General features: G+C 34.6%; 1 protein-coding gene across 4 annotated transcripts in view; it reads left to right on the top strand.

The window, feature by feature from the left end:
- Positions 1-16,659, top strand: part of CDH12 (cadherin 12) — a 539,049-nt gene that overhangs the window by 157,658 nt on the left and 364,732 nt on the right. The window lies entirely within an intron of this gene.

Below are 16,659 nucleotides of genomic sequence, written 5' to 3' on the forward strand. Positions count from 1 at the left end.
GCACACATAAGTGAGGGTCTGACTGTTATGCTATACAGATCTGATTAAGACCTTAGATCATATCAGAATGTGGATTTTCCTAAGTTTAAAAAACCTGAAACTATATTCCCTCCCTAGGTAAAGTACTTATCTTGCAAGTAATTATTTTTTATCCATGCACCTATGAACAGTAACTGGAAAATTACCTGTTATTACCATGGAAATTCCACCCTACAGGATGATCTTAATCAAGTTACATAAAGAATTGCTCATAAATATTGTCAGGAGGGGAACTGAACCAGCACAGTAATACAGCTCTAAAGAAGTTTCATCACTTGGATTCATGTCAGCTCTGTTACATTGTGAACAGCAAGATGTTGCAGAACAGAAAATTAACTTTGGAACTTTGTGTTCCTGAATTCTGAGAAGAGTTACTGTCTTCTACTCTGTCCAATTTTTCATTCTCTATTTACAGTGTAAAATCCACTCCAGGAAAGTAAAGACCTGTAAACCCTAATATTTTACACTACTTTAACAGGAAAATGTACAGAAGCATGAAATTCAAGACACATTCTGTGATCTTCTGACTGTTGATGTGTGGTATATACATATTACAGCTGTTCACCCTTGAGGAATTCCAGCCAGGATTCACTGATACAAAATTAGTAATTTTTAAATTTTAAACAATTCATTTTTTATCATCACAGCCTTTAATTTGCTCCATATTAATAACTAAATGTTTAGTTTAGATGAATGATAAAATATTGTAGGATTAAGGCTTTATTGAAGTACTGTACAGCTAGTATATAGCCCCATATTTTGGCAACAGGCAAGTTTACGCAGTGTGCTTCAGTTTTTAACAAGGAGATAATTTTATAAAAATATCACTTAAGTCTATAAAAATATTCTCAAAAACACTTCATTTGTTTTCTGTAAGCTGTACAGTACCTTGCTGTTTTCAGGCTTTAAAATAAGTCAGAGGGTTTGATTGTTTTATAGTGTTTTATTTAAATTTTATTTATTTGGGGTGATTTTTTGGGGGTTTTTGTTTTTTTTGTTGTTGTTGTTCTTTTGGTTGGTTTTTGGTTTTCAAATTAGAGAGAGCAGTATAGATTCAATCTTATGGAGACAGTCTACTTTTGGTCAAGACATTGACCAGAGAATAGTAGTATAAATTTATATTGATGTACCTAATTATAAAAATCTTTCAGATACTTCTATTTCTCCAACATTAGGAAAGAGCCTTAAGATCGGACTATGACAGAAGAACATAAAGTTCTACATGTATGTGCAGTTTGACACTTCTGCCGATTGGTTTCACATGAAAGTCAGAGTTCGGAATTATTTTGGAATAATGAGCTCTGTTATTGTTACACACAACATAGTTATAAAATGCTCAACATTCTTTCATGGGATTTTTTTTTAACTTCCATGTTTTTCTGTAGATAAATTTCCACCTCTCTGTTCCCAGTCTTGCTCGACTGTGGTGTTCAAGACAGGAGAAGGCAGACACTGTGTTGAATTTGAATACCAAAGACAGCTCAGGCTGAATCATAGATGCATGTGCCCAGTTTTTCCTGTGGGACTCTTCCTCCATTGGCCCTGGTCATTCCTGCTGTAGTAGTTCCTCTAACATACAACTCAAATCAAAAGTTATTTTTCCCTAAATGAAATCTCTTTGAGATGCACACTTGATTTCCTCACCAAGCATACCATGGTCCTCTGCAACCTCATGAATGTGTTTGCCAAAGGAGCAACCCAGTTGATTCACAGCCCAGTCAGTGCTATATGTGGAGTATGGTGACAAAGTGTGCACGGGCTTTGTTTGGGCAGGGCCTGGCCATTTGACCTCTACTGCTAACAAGGTGTCTTCAGTGAAACTTGCTGAAGACACAGTTAATTCAAAATTTCCAAAAAGGGATAAAAATGTTATCCTGGACGTGATTTTGCTACGCTCCTTTGAATGTGAAGGCGGATCAAATTTGTGGTACTTTTCTCTTTTCAGAGTCTTCCTTGTCACTCCTTGTCAAGTGTTGCCATATTCTTGCAGAAAAAAAATCTGCAAAAATAGAGGGCTTTTCTCTTTGCAAGCAGTTAAAAGCTCTTTAGTAGAAGTAGTTTTCAAGGCTGAATGATGTCAATGGAAACATGCACAGTCATGTGACCCAGAGAACATATGTTTTACTCTTTGATTACAGTCTTCTAAATCCCCCTGATAAGCTTCAACTTTAATTTACTCTCTGTAAAACACTTTAAAATATATAGGGTTTGTTTTCAAATTAAAATTTTTGGCTCCTATCTTTTGAGTATGTTAAATATTTTGTATTAGTTCTGAGTTTTGTATTAGTTCTGCAAGCACGCCTTTAATTTGAGGGCATTTCTCCAGAGAGGAAACTGAAAAATAAACTTTCATTCATGTATTTTGTTCAGAAAAAAGACACAGGCAGCATCTGAAATTTTAGTATGTGCTCTGAAGATATGGGGGATTCTTTGCATATACCTAATATAAGTTGGATTATTCAGTTTACTAATTTTAGCAAAAATCCTTGGAAGAATGACCCAGGTGGAATGGAGAAGTTCTTCAAGGTAGATTGATGTATTTTCTTTATTTTCATTGCAGTTTTGAAGCAGAAGAGAAGCAACACATGTAAATGTAGCAATTTCTGGGAACTTGTACACAAAGTGTTTAATTAGGTATCAGTTTAATTTACAATGGAGTATGTTGGACAACCTGGACAGGTTTCTGCCAGAATTCTGCCAGCAAACTGAAAGTGCTATTGCCCAATTTTTGTCATCGTTCAACAATACCCAGTAGGTGGCAAAAGAACACAAGGAATTTGTGCAATTCTTTTCTTATCGGAGTTCTTTTATGCTTGATTGATTGATTTCAAGGATTCTAATTAAAATACAATCATTTAGCTTTTTACTTTCTTTACAATGCTATGCAACTTGTTACTACAATTTCAGGTAACAGTTTGTATTTTGTACGATGGCAGGAAGTTCTTATTTTGGAACACATATAAATTCATGTCCTTAATCATAGCAAAAGCTCCAAAAGCTTCATCACTGAGTAAGTCTGATGTAAGGCTGATTTGAGACTTGGAGAATGATGAGGATGTTTTCACTTCCACTTTTACTATCATTTCATCTTTTGCAGCAAAATGTCTACATGTTGAGTACAAATTTTTTTCTCATTGTCTTCCTTACCAGTTTCCCTGACAAAACCAAAGTGGTTAGTTCTCTATGAAAACATACAAGGAAGTACATAGGAAGGAATTTGGGTTATAATTTTATTTTCCAAGTAACTGATCATAGATGGAACACATTAGTTATGAGAAAGAGAAAAAAGCTGTAGTGCCTTATTGGAAAGATACAGTCCAGGCATGTTTTCTATCTACTGAATTAATATTTATCAATTATTTGTGTAATTATCTGTTTCTTTTCAGATTACCAAAATAAGAAAAAACAGCTCTTTTACTATTATGCAATTTATAAAGTGTTGTGAAGAACAGTGCACTTTAGGACCAGCATGTCTCTACAATATAAGTGCGCCATATTTATAGTGCATTAATACTGCCCAGATCTACTTACTTAAGAGACTTCTTTGTCTCAGAATATATAATTAGATCCCATTCTTCATGCACAGAGACATTTAGAAATGGTAGCTGTATTTCATCATTTTACATGAGGAAAGGGAGCCAATCTAGTTCAAAGGAAACCCAGACATGATGAGAGAAAATAGATCTAAGGTGATTGCTGAAGAGCTACTATTTAAATCCTTCTGTGAGAAAATTTATCAATGGGTAAACTCCATGGACTCCTGTTGTAATTGGAAAAATTCAGAGAGGAGGCTGTACATGGAGCTTGTGCTGCCTCCATGAGCAGCAAAGGCACAAGGACTACTCAGTTTACTCACAGCAGCAGGCTTGTAAAAATGTCTTGCTAAAAAAGAACCCAATCTCAAGTATCATGTTGCTTGGCTTGTAAAAATGTGAAGACAGCTATCATACTGTTTTTAATTTACTCCCTTGGCCTGTAACTATGATAGTCTGTGTAACATTGTGTCAGTAGTGCTTCCTTTCAGAATACCAATTCACGATATCGCTGTGGCGACAGTGGCTGTGGCTACTGAATTTTCCCTTTCTTTTCTTTATTGGCATCTAAATGTCAAATGATGGGTTCCTTGGAAAGCATACCTGAAGCTGTATCTGTATTTTAACTTACATAAATTGATGAGAGCTCCTCCTTTATCTCCTCCTTTAGCTCCTCTAAATATTATAAGTTTTACAAATTATTACAATGGTGTAGTTTTTGGCTTTGCTGTATGGTTCTTCTTTTGAGAAGGAGAGGATTTGTTTGTTTTTGTAAGCAATTTAGCAATTTGTAGTAAGAAGAAACTACCTCCAGGTGATCTAAGAATCACATTCAAAGATTCTAAACTTCAGCTTTGATTTTTTGTTAATTTTGTTGTTAAATAAGAAAACTGACACAGTTGATGGCAATAGGTTGTCTACATAATTAGTATTTGCCTTAAACTCCTAAAAAGGCCTTCATTAAAATAAGGAAATACAGTCAGGTGATCCTTGCATTAGCAGTTATAAACCTCAGCATTACAAAAGTGAAACCATATGATAGCATCTAATAACTTGAATTTCTTCCATGATGCCTGCTAGAATGATGGAATTAGTTCATAAGTGTTGGCATTATTACCCAAATAATGCCAGAAAAAAAAGTATGTCTATATCTAGAAATGTATTGTGCTGGAGCTTGCTTTTGTTTGGAGTTTGTTGTATGTGTGGTTTGAAATACTGTATATTTGAAATAAATAAAAAAAATAAAATCTGGGAAGTAAAATAAGATAAATCAGTGGTTTGGTTTAGTTCTAGGATACTAACTGAGTTATTCATTGTATCTTGTGTATGGAAAGACTTGTGAATATTGTAAGAGTTCTTACTATTATGGAGTATAATGGAAAAATACCTTTAAAATGATGAATTTTTACTTGGAGTATTTTCTATACTCAAAGATTAAAACCACAAGTAAATTTCAGTAAACTAACCTTGTTAAATTGATATTTTTTGTAAAATGTTAGATTATTATTTAAATATATTTCAAAGTTATTTTTCATGCCTGTCTTACAACGAATCTCAAAACTGCTTGGTGTTTGCCAAGAGAATGTGAAGGAAAAACATGTGATATGAATTGTTTTCCATCCTGATCAGTCCTCCAGCTGGCTAGTTGTTTGGGTTTTTTACAGGCTCCAGGATAGTGTTTTTACCAGTTGCTAACAAATGTTTCAGAAAAATCTTTTCCTGACATAAGGATTAATTACTGCTAAATTACACTAAATCTCATCTTGTGAGAAAACAATAGTGTTAAGCATTAAATTGACTATTTTGCCATCATACAGCATAATGTCCCACCTGACACTGCAGCTGCACAAAGCTTTGGCAGTTTTCTAAAATATCTTATTTGCAACCCCCCAACCTTTGTTATTTTGTTTGGGGGTTTTGATGTTTTTACTGCTAGGATTAGAAACATTTAAAATCTGCATTTTCAGCTCTTCTTTTTGTATGTGTCTCTAGAACTCATTGCTTTCCTGGATAGTCAATGTCAAAAAGAATCAGTGTAGTCCTTGGGAGCTGGGGACTTTTAGGGGATCTTTTTCATGTCATCTTGCAGATAGGGGTAAAATACAATATGAATGTAAACATTAAGAAATGCCAACTGGGTTTTACAGATAGTTTCATTTGACCTCTATCTGATGTATACCTTAACTGTATGTTGTATGTAAACAGATATTTTTGAAGTTGAAATATTTAGTAGTCCATAGGACAATCTGATTTACAAGTTCCAAATGTATCTGGGGAAATAGCTATGAAATAGAATATATTTTTAAATAAGAAGTTTTGGTTTTAACTTAATTTTGTCAACTAGCTTTTCAAAGAAATAATTAATAAAATTAGTGAGTTCTGCCAATAGTTGTCATATCAGTATGCTGAATAGGGTCTTTGTCACTTTACAGACTAACTAACTCAGGTCAATATTACTCCAGAATTGTTGAGTGCGGATCTTTGCTCTTTCCTTTTTCTGGTGACCAACACTAGGAATTGCCTCAGGAACTGTCTAATAACTGAGAACCCTCCTGTGGTGCCTGAATGCTGATGAGAGGAATATGGTGGAAGCATCATCCTCTTCCTCCAATTGTGACTCTCACTGGCCCCTCTGTTACATCAATTTCATTTAACAGTATGGCAAAAGCTTCAACCAGTGTCAGGGTTTTCCTAGAGACCTCATTGTGAACTAAAAATAGGAGAAGAAATTTATTAAAATATTCAGATTTAGATGGAATAGATTTATTGTAGCCAAAAGAACCTTTGCTAACGTGAAATAAATTTCACAGATGAAGCACTGGCTATCATTTATCTTATTGAATGTGATCTTAGTAAACATGCCAAGAAGAATTCATACAGTCAGTCTTTCAATGGCACATAAATTCTTTGACTCAAAATGAGTGAAAGGAATTTTTAAAAAATTATATATATATATATATATATATGTATGTATGTAATATTCCAGGAAACTTCTAGAGGTTTAGTGGTTTTTAGAGGAGGTGTTTGTTCCATCAAGTGATGACAAAATAATGATAGGTTTGTTTGATCAAAGCTGATTTCATATGGCACGTATCATTGTGATACAGTGACTTACCATCCCTTCCCATCACTCATAACAGGAAATTAAGATTTACTAATAATACACTGAGACAAAATTACCAGGGTTAGGTTGAAATCCAGCCCACTAATTTTGCTCTTTCTGACTGCAAAATGGATGATGTATGTAAATTTGGTTACTTGGGAGCAAACATCCTGGCAGATTAAAAGACAGGATAGACCCTGAATCCTGGGAAGGTTTATAGTGAAATGCACATGAATAAAATGAGCAAGTGTTGCTTTTACTATTAACAGCTGAAGGAGAAGGGGATGTGTGTGTATGTTCTTACTTAGATTAGTATAAAGATTGCATAATCACACACTAAAAACCAGATTAAAAGACTGGTAGCTTAACTGAAGATAATAGAACTTGTGTTTGCCCTGCTATAAAAGTTACTAGTGGTAAAGTCCAAGCTAATAGCTTTGAAATAACCTGCATGCATGAAGAAGTGCATGGCAGGTCAAGAGCAGGAGGATTCTCAGTCATGAAGGATGGATCCCTGTAGGTCATGTATTTTGTATCTGATTTGTGTAGGGTTCACACACGTTCAATTACACATCCCTTTGATGTAAAAATTAGGGTTACACCTAGCTGCTAACTGGGAGTAGGAGTCAGAAATTTAAGTGGGGTTCCCAGGTCATCAGTAATTGTTGGCCAAAATGCATCCCTTTGTGGCTCATGTGTTCTCCGTCATTTGTGAATTATGGAGTTGCCAGTCTCAGTGCCAAAGGTATATTGTTCTTGCTTCCAATCTGTCTGAGAGGTTTGATTTGACAGAGCAGAGTGTATGATGACACAGAGAAGAGAAAGGAATCAAAAAAAGGGTTATTTTCCAGTTCTTTGTCCTGTCTCATATCCATACTCTTGAAGATAAAAACATTAGAGGAACATCACATCCTCCACGATCATGGATGCTATGAGCATTGGTATTGGGTGCATCACTCAGAGCTGAGAAGAAACTTGGGTCAGTAGCTGTATTTTAATAGAACTGCAAAGACATGCCTAGTGTTTCATTAGGCACTTCAGTTTGACTTCCTAGCTTCAGACAATGCTATTACTGGCACTGATGCTTGCTCCAGTGAACTAGGGAAACAGAGAGAAAAGCACAGTTTGGGTTTGTTTGTTCTACTGTTCCAGCTGGATTAAGCTAAATTATTCTCATCTCAGTGACTTGCTGCAGACATAAAGGGTTGTGGTTCTTACTCTGTTGAGAAACAAGAACATTGCCTCTGCTCCAAAACTCCTTGTTTGTTTTTTTCTTTTTTTTTTTTTTTCTCTTATGCAGAATGTGTTCCTCCGATGTTTGGTAGTTAAGTGAATCATAAACTTTTCATGCTCTGCAGTGGGTATATTCATATGTAAAATTACTACTATGCTTGTCATGAAATTGTAATAGGACATAGCACTTATCACAGCTGTGGACTTTTTCCCAACCATCTGAATCTCCAGGTGTGCCCTTGAATTGACAATAACAAGGTGATATGCTACTGTTATAACTTTACTGTATTTAATGTCACTGTCTGGGAAAATAGTTTCATGAGAAAGAGTTAATATAGGTTCCTGTTCCTAACTTTTTTGCAAGATTCACATTTTTTACATGTTAGGAATTTCATGTGAAAACAGATAAATGCAAAAATGCAAAAAATATATATAAAGCTTCATAAACTTTATGGATTAAAATCTTAAATTTCAATAAAGTAATAAGATCTTTAATAGTTCAGATTAATAAAAATATTCTATAAAACTAAAAGCAAAGTTTTATATTGTTGAACATAGTTTCTGGCTGCTTAATGATTTGCGTCAGTGTAAATCATAATGACCTGTAGTTGGAACACTTGAATTCAACTCTCTACAAGAAATGAATGAATGACAAATAAAACTTTTTGCCTTATGGAAAATTCACATACATCTGAAGGTTTCTTCGTTTCACACCCTGACTGCCTCCTCCACCTGGTCCCTCCAGCTTGGAATTCCTTTGTCTTTGTTTAATACTTCTCAAAATAATAAGGCTGAAATTCTTACACAGATCATCAGCAGAAAGTCCTTTATTGCAACTGCATTTTTCATGTAGTTGGAGAAGGAACACAGACAAAAGGAGTCTTGGGTTATATTAGGACTACCTGTTCTCTCCCTGCTACATCTGTGTAGTTGTGGCTGTTGGCATCACAGCTGAATGGACCTCTGCTGCCACTTGTTCAGATCCTCCAGAGGACACTTGGGCTACTCAATGACTTCCAAATGCCATTGTGTTCCTGGAATTATTTCACGGGACTTTATCTTCACAGGTGTTTTTTCAGCAACATTGTGTTTTATAAACTCCAGAACAGAAGAAAGCAATTTGAAAGAACTAAGTGGATTTTGAAGTGTTCTTTGTTACTTGATTTCTATTAGTCTACTTAGTAATTGGATGTTTTTGGAGGGATTTTTAGGGTTTTTCTTTATACTGAGAACTAATACTTCAGGTGCTGCAGTGAACCTGATTTTAGGCTATTAAAATTACATTTATATTGTTTCCACTTCTCATTTGCAAAATTCCTATAATTAAAAAAATTCTAAGGAAATTAGTAATAAAAGATCTTTTCATTTATAGCATAGATGTCTTGGTGACTTACACACAAATACCTTCTAGTGATATACTATTTTCTGTTGGAAGAAGGGAAGAATCTCTTTTCTTTAATTTTTTCTTAAGAGTGGACATATTCATCTGCAATCTGCCAAGAATTAAGTATGGAAACATTGTTTGTTGGTAAACTATTGTTCTGCCTATAGTTGCTATTCCTGCCCTTGAGGTTGAGAGAGTTTGCATTTTTGAGACCAGATTTAGGTGTTGAGTCTGCAGAGTTTTGATGCCTACCTTACTTACAACCACCAGCTTTTGGATGAATCTAGGCTTAACCACAGAATTTTGTTGCACAGCCTCCTCAAAATAAGATCTTGCCATACCTGCACATGCTGTTGTATGTAAAAAAATGTGCCTTGCATATGTATCTTGGACATAGCATTTATCTGTAGACCACAGCATTTTTTGTTTTGCCTTAAGTTTCTACAACACTTACCCGCAAAGCAGCTAATGCCTAAATCACATAAAAGCTGAATCTCATAGAACGCATTGTGAATCACTGATACTCAATGAAGTGGATTTTCCTGGGGAATGTGGGATTTTAAGCTATGATAATTAGTGATGCATTTTTTCTGTTAAACAATGTAATTTCAAGATTATAGAGGAACCAACTGAGTTGTTAAAATGTAAAATCTTTTGAGATTTTACCCTTTCTTTTATTTATAGTTTCTTATTTTTAGGAGAATATTTTGTCTTAAAAACTTGAAAATTACAGTTCTTACATCTTTAGGTCTGCAACTGTTTGCCCTTTTCTCGGGAAATAACTTCAGAAATAAATTTACCAAAATATTTTGCTCTCTTTGAAATTCTACTTGCTAAAAGCAATGACATAAAATTTTAAGCTGGAATGTATATTGTGGAAAGCCTTATAAAAAAGAAATGGAGCCTAGAACCCCCAGGAACAGTCATGACCAGTGAAGCTGTGCATGTAATGGGGGAATAAAACACTATTAACACTGTCATTATGTTTAATAGAAGTGCTTAGATCAGTTCTTACCACAGAGACAAAAGAAAAAGAAATAACCTCGTTATAAGACATAACAAATAACCAGATACTTTGAACAATAATGTCATTTTTTTTTAATTTTAAAATTGAAAAGCACAATTGTAAAGTGTAATTCAAAGCTGTTGTGCAGAAAAGTTTATTTTCAGCACTAGAGTCTAACCCAAGGCCTCTAAATGGACAGAGAACGTACACTTTTGAACTTTTAGAAACGTTCAAGTGCACTGCTGGTGAAAACCCTGGGTTCTGATAATACAAAAGAAAGACAGCGGCTTCTGAGAAATAAAAATAAAAGGCAGCACACTGCAAAAATCTACTATGTTTGGCGGTGGTTTTCAGAAAAAAAAAATCAAGAAATTTTGGTTTCCTCAAGCTATAAAGTGATAGTAAAAATTATCTCAAATCCTGTAGAGGTTTTCAAAACACAAGATAAAGTCACCCTTAACTTCTTTTCAGAAGGGCTTAACTTCTCTTCAGAGACCTTGTTTCTGTACATGAGTAGATGTTGTATCATGGCTCCAGATGCCTGGCTAAAACTAAGGCAGGCTGCTTGCTCATTCAAACTTCTGCAGAATAGATCTGAGGAGGGTAAAAAATTGCATGGTCATCCCCTTTTCAAAATGGGATATTTTCAATATTTCCTACTGTTAATTTAAAAATAAATTTTGGGGTGGATAGTATTTAAATGTGCTGGATAATGGCCACCTCATGAATTTAACTTGGATCTGTTTTGTTAGACTAATAAGACTAGAAAAAACATGGTAATGTACTGTATCAAATAAGAATATGTGGCTTCATTACATTATATTTCTTTTAATGTTATTCCATTTTTACATTGCCCATATGCTGAATGGAAGTAGTGTCAGATTGATAGTAGAGGCAATGTTCCTTTTTTTCCCTCAATTTAGACTTCTAATATTTTTTATCAAATAAATCAATTAGAGTTACTGGGAAAAAAAAAAGAAAAAATAAGAATGAAAAACATGCTAAATTTAAAAGAAACCATGTAATAAAAATCTGTTATGGAGTAGAAAGAAATTGTATTTGTGGGTTTATGAGTCTGTGTAAGTAGGTTCTTACAGAGGGAATGGAGAGAAACTAAGAGAATACCCATTTGTTTTCCACTTAGATAAATTATCCTTTTACAACCATTAAACAAGAAGACATATGGTATGATTTCACAGAAGAACTTATGTATAGTAAATTATTCGTCAATTCCCTGTTGTTCCTGAAACAGGCATGCAGCACAAGTGTTGTGCAAGCTATTCCAAAAGAAAAAAGATGTAAAAATGTTTTGAGAGTCCATGATGATTTATTCTAAGAAGTAAGGCATATATATTTAGAAGTAATCTTAAAATTATTCTTGGTTTATTTCCTTACTAGAAGTTTAAAAAGAACATCTCCTTTCTCTTGAGGCATGTATATGGTATAAAAGGACATGCAAAAGACCAAAAAAACTACCTAGGAAGAAAACAACCTAGAAAATCACTCTACTTTCAATCTGGAGAAAGTAATAAACTGGCTAGTATCAGAAATAAACTAGTGTGATCTTAGATAATCCTGTCATGCTTATCCTTCTGCTAAATTATATCTTTATGGGGGAACGAGATTATGGCAGATAGACTGGAGTCCACAAGGTGGGTTTCAGAAGGCCAGGTATAGATTTTTATATGTATCTCAGGAATTCTATGAAAATTTTGACTGCCTAATGATAAGTCCAAATACTTTTAGATGCCATATTGCACTCTTGGTATTTGAAACACATGAAATCCTGTCTAAAAATTCAGTCAAAATATAGATGTTTAAGAAACCATTAAAATTTAGTGCAGTGACAGAGTTCTTTGTCCTGATTCCTAGATAAATCTTGAACGGTCAATATTTATTTTTAGTAATATTTATAGAATAAATTTTATTATGGTTTTCTTGACTCATTTCTGTGAAGAAGGAGCTGTAGGATGGAAGTAAAGCCAAAGAGCCAAAGGCTTATTTGATTAAACTATGGCAACAGCATTAATCTTCAAAAGGAAAACAAGATAATAGAGGGGTCTGGATGGACCAGGAGATTGATAATTGGTTATAAAGCTTTTGACCTTTGAGCTGGTAGCTCAGATTCAAGCTAAGCCACTAGTGACTGAAAATCATTACTCTCTGATAGCAGTGCAATTGCTGTGTGAAATGGGTGATTGGTTTCATTCCAGTTTCTAGCAAACCTGTACTCATGTTGCAAAAATAGCTAGTGCCATTGTCAGGGACTTAAAGAAGAAAAGGATGAGGAAGTTCTTTACATGCTTATCTTAGGAAGTGTTTTGGGCAGTGAGGGATAGGAGAAGCTGCAGTTCATTGGCACATTGAAAACATCAACACCTCATCAAGGCTCTTGTTAAGGAATTAAAGCTACCTGTTTTGTCCACATGACACTTTTCATTGACCTCAATAAAAGACAAAATTTGGTATGTGATGCAACTCTGTACACATTTATAAAGATATTTCTCATTCTCATGGATTGTTTTCACCATTTTTAGTATGAAAGAATGCTGGTTTTGTTTTGGTCACTTGTAATTCACAGAAAAAACTGTCATTCAAGTAATTTATATGAATCTGTTTGACCTTGGAGTTGGGCTTGACCTGTTTTAAATGAATGGATGACTCATACCTGAATTGAGTTGCTAAAGATTTGTAACTGCTTGTCTGTGTTGGGTTGTTCTTCCTCCTTAATTGGATGACCCGATGTTAATAATTAATGCCACCTGAAACCAGCACAATTCAATTCAACCAGCACAATAAGAAATCATTTAGGTTGCTGGCAATCTCAAAGACCACAGAGTCATATTAAAATGTTGGAGCACTACAAACTTGGTAGTTCTGGGTTATAGGCTGGACTTGATGATCTTAAAGGTCTTTTCTAACCTAAACAATTGTATAATTTGTCCTCCTCTTACTCTTCTAAGTAAAAGTTATATTTATAATCTCCTTCACTATGCATTATTTTTCATTCTTTTTAACTGTGGGGAATGTGGCAGTATTGCTCACTCAGGCACTCTTCTGACTTCCTTTGGGTTTGCCAGTTTCTTCCGTCTGTTTTCTGAATCCTCAGCAAACCAGGAGGAATTCTATTGCTTCAGCATGCTTGCATTCCCATGTCTTTTATAAGATTTATGTTTAATTTAATTATGTGTCTATTCTTGCCTATTTCTCTAGCCTTTTCTTTTAAATGCCTTTAAATTTATAGTTTGACTGTTTAATGCATAATGTCACTGTAAGGTATTAAGTTCCTTTTGTTTCAAATACAGCCGCCCTGCCTCACCTGGAACCCCTTCCCAAGTCCCCAGAAATTAAACTGTAATTAATCCCTGTCTCATTTTTCTGTAGCTAGTCCAACTAACAGACTTGATTAGTAGAGATTTTTGTGTAGAATTTAGTTCCAGATTAAAAAAAAAAAAAAACAACAAAAAAAAACCCAAAAAAACAAACACAGGAGAGAATAAAAATAACATTGGATCCTTTAAAACTCAAAGCTCATGTTGTTGTTGTAAAAATAACATTAAAAGATGCTGTTACAGAGGTTGCTGCATTCTTCTTTCCAAGGACAAAAAGCTGGTTTAGAAACCCACTGGACTTTTGTAGGGTCTTTTGGAATCCTTTCAAATATGTCTTTGTAAAATACAAAGTGTTAAAAGGGTGAAGAAAAATGATAATTTTATAGCAAATGCTGTACGTTGTTTTAGTGTAATGAGTGGGTCTCACTTAGGCTGCCAGCAATGTCAGGAAACAACCTCCATCTACTGCAGGCAGAAGAAACAGGGAAAACGCAGAGGTGGATGCAAAGACTTACCCTGAAGTGCTGCAATTCATGAAAACTTTATTACTGAATTCTGCCACAGGAATCCCAGAATTCAGCAAAAGCGTTAATGCTGCTTGTTTTAATATTGACTTGTCAATAAGTAAACATGAAAGCATTATTAGCTGTACATTGTTGCATAATTGTGTTGGACGAATATTTATCAAAGAAGCCCAGAAGGAAATGTTGTTCTTTACAAAATTGACTATTATGGTTTTGAAGAGTGTGTTTGACTGCCAAATATCTGTAAACACACTAGTGCCATAAAATGAAAAACTAAGAATATTGAAAAGTACGGGGAGAAGTGAGGCCTTTCAGTCTATGATTAAGTTCTTTCTGAATGACCTTGTGTGTGGGGAGTTTTTTGCCCAAAGACACTTGTTTCTGGAGAATAAATGTTGATATAAAGGGAATGTGAAAAAAACCCAGAAACACAGGCCCAGATGCCAGCTTCACAAAGGATGAATCATCACTATCATTTGCAGTTGTGATCCACTTCTCCCCAGTGGGGGCAAGGGAGTGCAGGCAGAAAAGCACTATGAAATTCAGTCCATCTGCAAAACCAAAAGAGACTAAGGAACCATAATTTCATGTAAAAATTAAAATTAGGTGACTTCTATTTAAATGTTTTACTTCAAAAAATATCCGTAAATGAAAGTGAGTGATATTTCACCAAATATGCACATTCTTCTTGATACTTTTTGCTGGTTTACAGATGATAACAATCCTGACAGCTTTAACTTTGTTTTGTAAATGTGTTCAAAATGTTCTCTGAATGTGGATATATTCCAAGGTACTCAATGGCACCATAGTTCCCAGTCAATCTCCTCAGCTTAGGTCATTATTACAAACTGTATATTACAGTTTTCGTGCTGTACTTTTCCTTCAGCTAAGTAAACTGGATTATTTGCAGAAAAGATTTTTCAAATTTAATCAATGCAACTGAGAAAAAATCAATAAGGTTTACAGAACTACTCCAGTCTTAATTTGCAGTAAGAGTCATTGGGATCTCTTTTTCATTGCCAATGTTTTTGGTAAGAGGTGCCAAGCAATAAATAACTAGTGCTGTATGCTGCATTTTAAGAATATTTTTAAGGAATCAGGAACTTGCTATGCTATCCAAAAAACTGGATTTTTTTTTTCCCTTGGCTTTTATAAGGTTCTTTATTTTTACATCAGCAGACTCTAGAGGCCTGCAATGTGTGCAGTTCTGGATGCATGTTTCAGCTGCTCTTTTGAACTGATATCAAGTGTTATTGATTAATTAAGTTAATATTGTTGCTGTCAAATCCAATAACATGAAGAACTAACACTGAGAAAGAGCAAGTTGTTTTGTTTACGACTTCTGTATTCTGTTAGGGGTTTCTGTAATAAAAGGAGGTTGTACAGTGTTGGGATTCATCTCCTTTTGGACTGATTATTTTTGTTTTGTAAGTTTGGTTTTTGCAGGTACGTTAAATTTTTGGTGTAAGGACCACAAGTAAATTCTTCAAAGGAAAAGGGAATGTGGTTGGTTTGGTAAGCTTGAACTAAATCTTGTGATTTAAATCCTGTTTGCATCAGCAAGAAACTCAAAAAAATTTCTCGTGTTAAGTGGGTAGATTTGCTTCTGGTGCTGCCTTCCTCACAAATATGGTAAATTTAGAAGGAGAAATATATCACCACATCCATGGGGACTGAGTGTTTGAATAGTACCAGCTATTGCATTGGCGTCAATCACTTCTACAGTAAATTCATTGCCAGTGAATAGAATGTCTTGGGCATAAAAAAATTGTGGTTGAATGATACTAATAATTTCAAAATTTAATTCAACTAATTATTGAATAAATACTTCTTCCACTGAACTTAAAGAAAATTCTATGATTCCCTCCCCTTCCCACACCCCCAAAAGGTATTAAAAGTTCTGGAGGTACCAAAAGTGGTTCTGTATTAATTCGGTGGAGGGGAGTGGAAGTACTGTAAACATGTTATATATTTATAAATATGCAGTTTATTTTGTAGTGTATTGGAAGTTTTTTTTTTAATGTTTTCTTGAACTATAGAGACTTGGGTTGAAGTTTTATGACTGTCCTATTCTCCTCTGCAGGCATAATTCACCTGCAACTCGCAAGTTTGTACATTCTTAAAAGCCTCAATTCAGTGTAATCTAAATCTTGTTTGGCTCAGAGTGAGTGTTATGCGTCTCTTTAGTAACCTCTTATCTTCGATGAGGATACTACCTAGGGTATAAAAGAAGACAGAGAGAGCCACCAATTCAGCTGTTTGTCTTCCCTTGAGCTTTCTCTTGGTTTATAGTTTTATATCTGGATGCCATGTCCCTCTTAATAGCCCTCTAGCCTTATGTTTGGAAGGCTATCTATTTTAATTTTTTTGTCTCCTCTTCTATTTATTTAGCTTTCTGTCCATCTTCATTTAAAAATTCCATTGTGCAAACTCCTAGACAGTAAATAAAAGCAGCAAAGAACCTTCAAACTTTTCATCCTATTGAAGTAATTGAAAATATTTTCC

This window comes from Motacilla alba, chromosome 2 (genome assembly GCF_015832195.1).
Source record: "Motacilla alba alba isolate MOTALB_02 chromosome 2, Motacilla_alba_V1.0_pri, whole genome shotgun sequence".
In the NCBI taxonomy this organism is placed as follows: domain Eukaryota; kingdom Metazoa; phylum Chordata; class Aves; order Passeriformes; family Motacillidae; genus Motacilla; species Motacilla alba.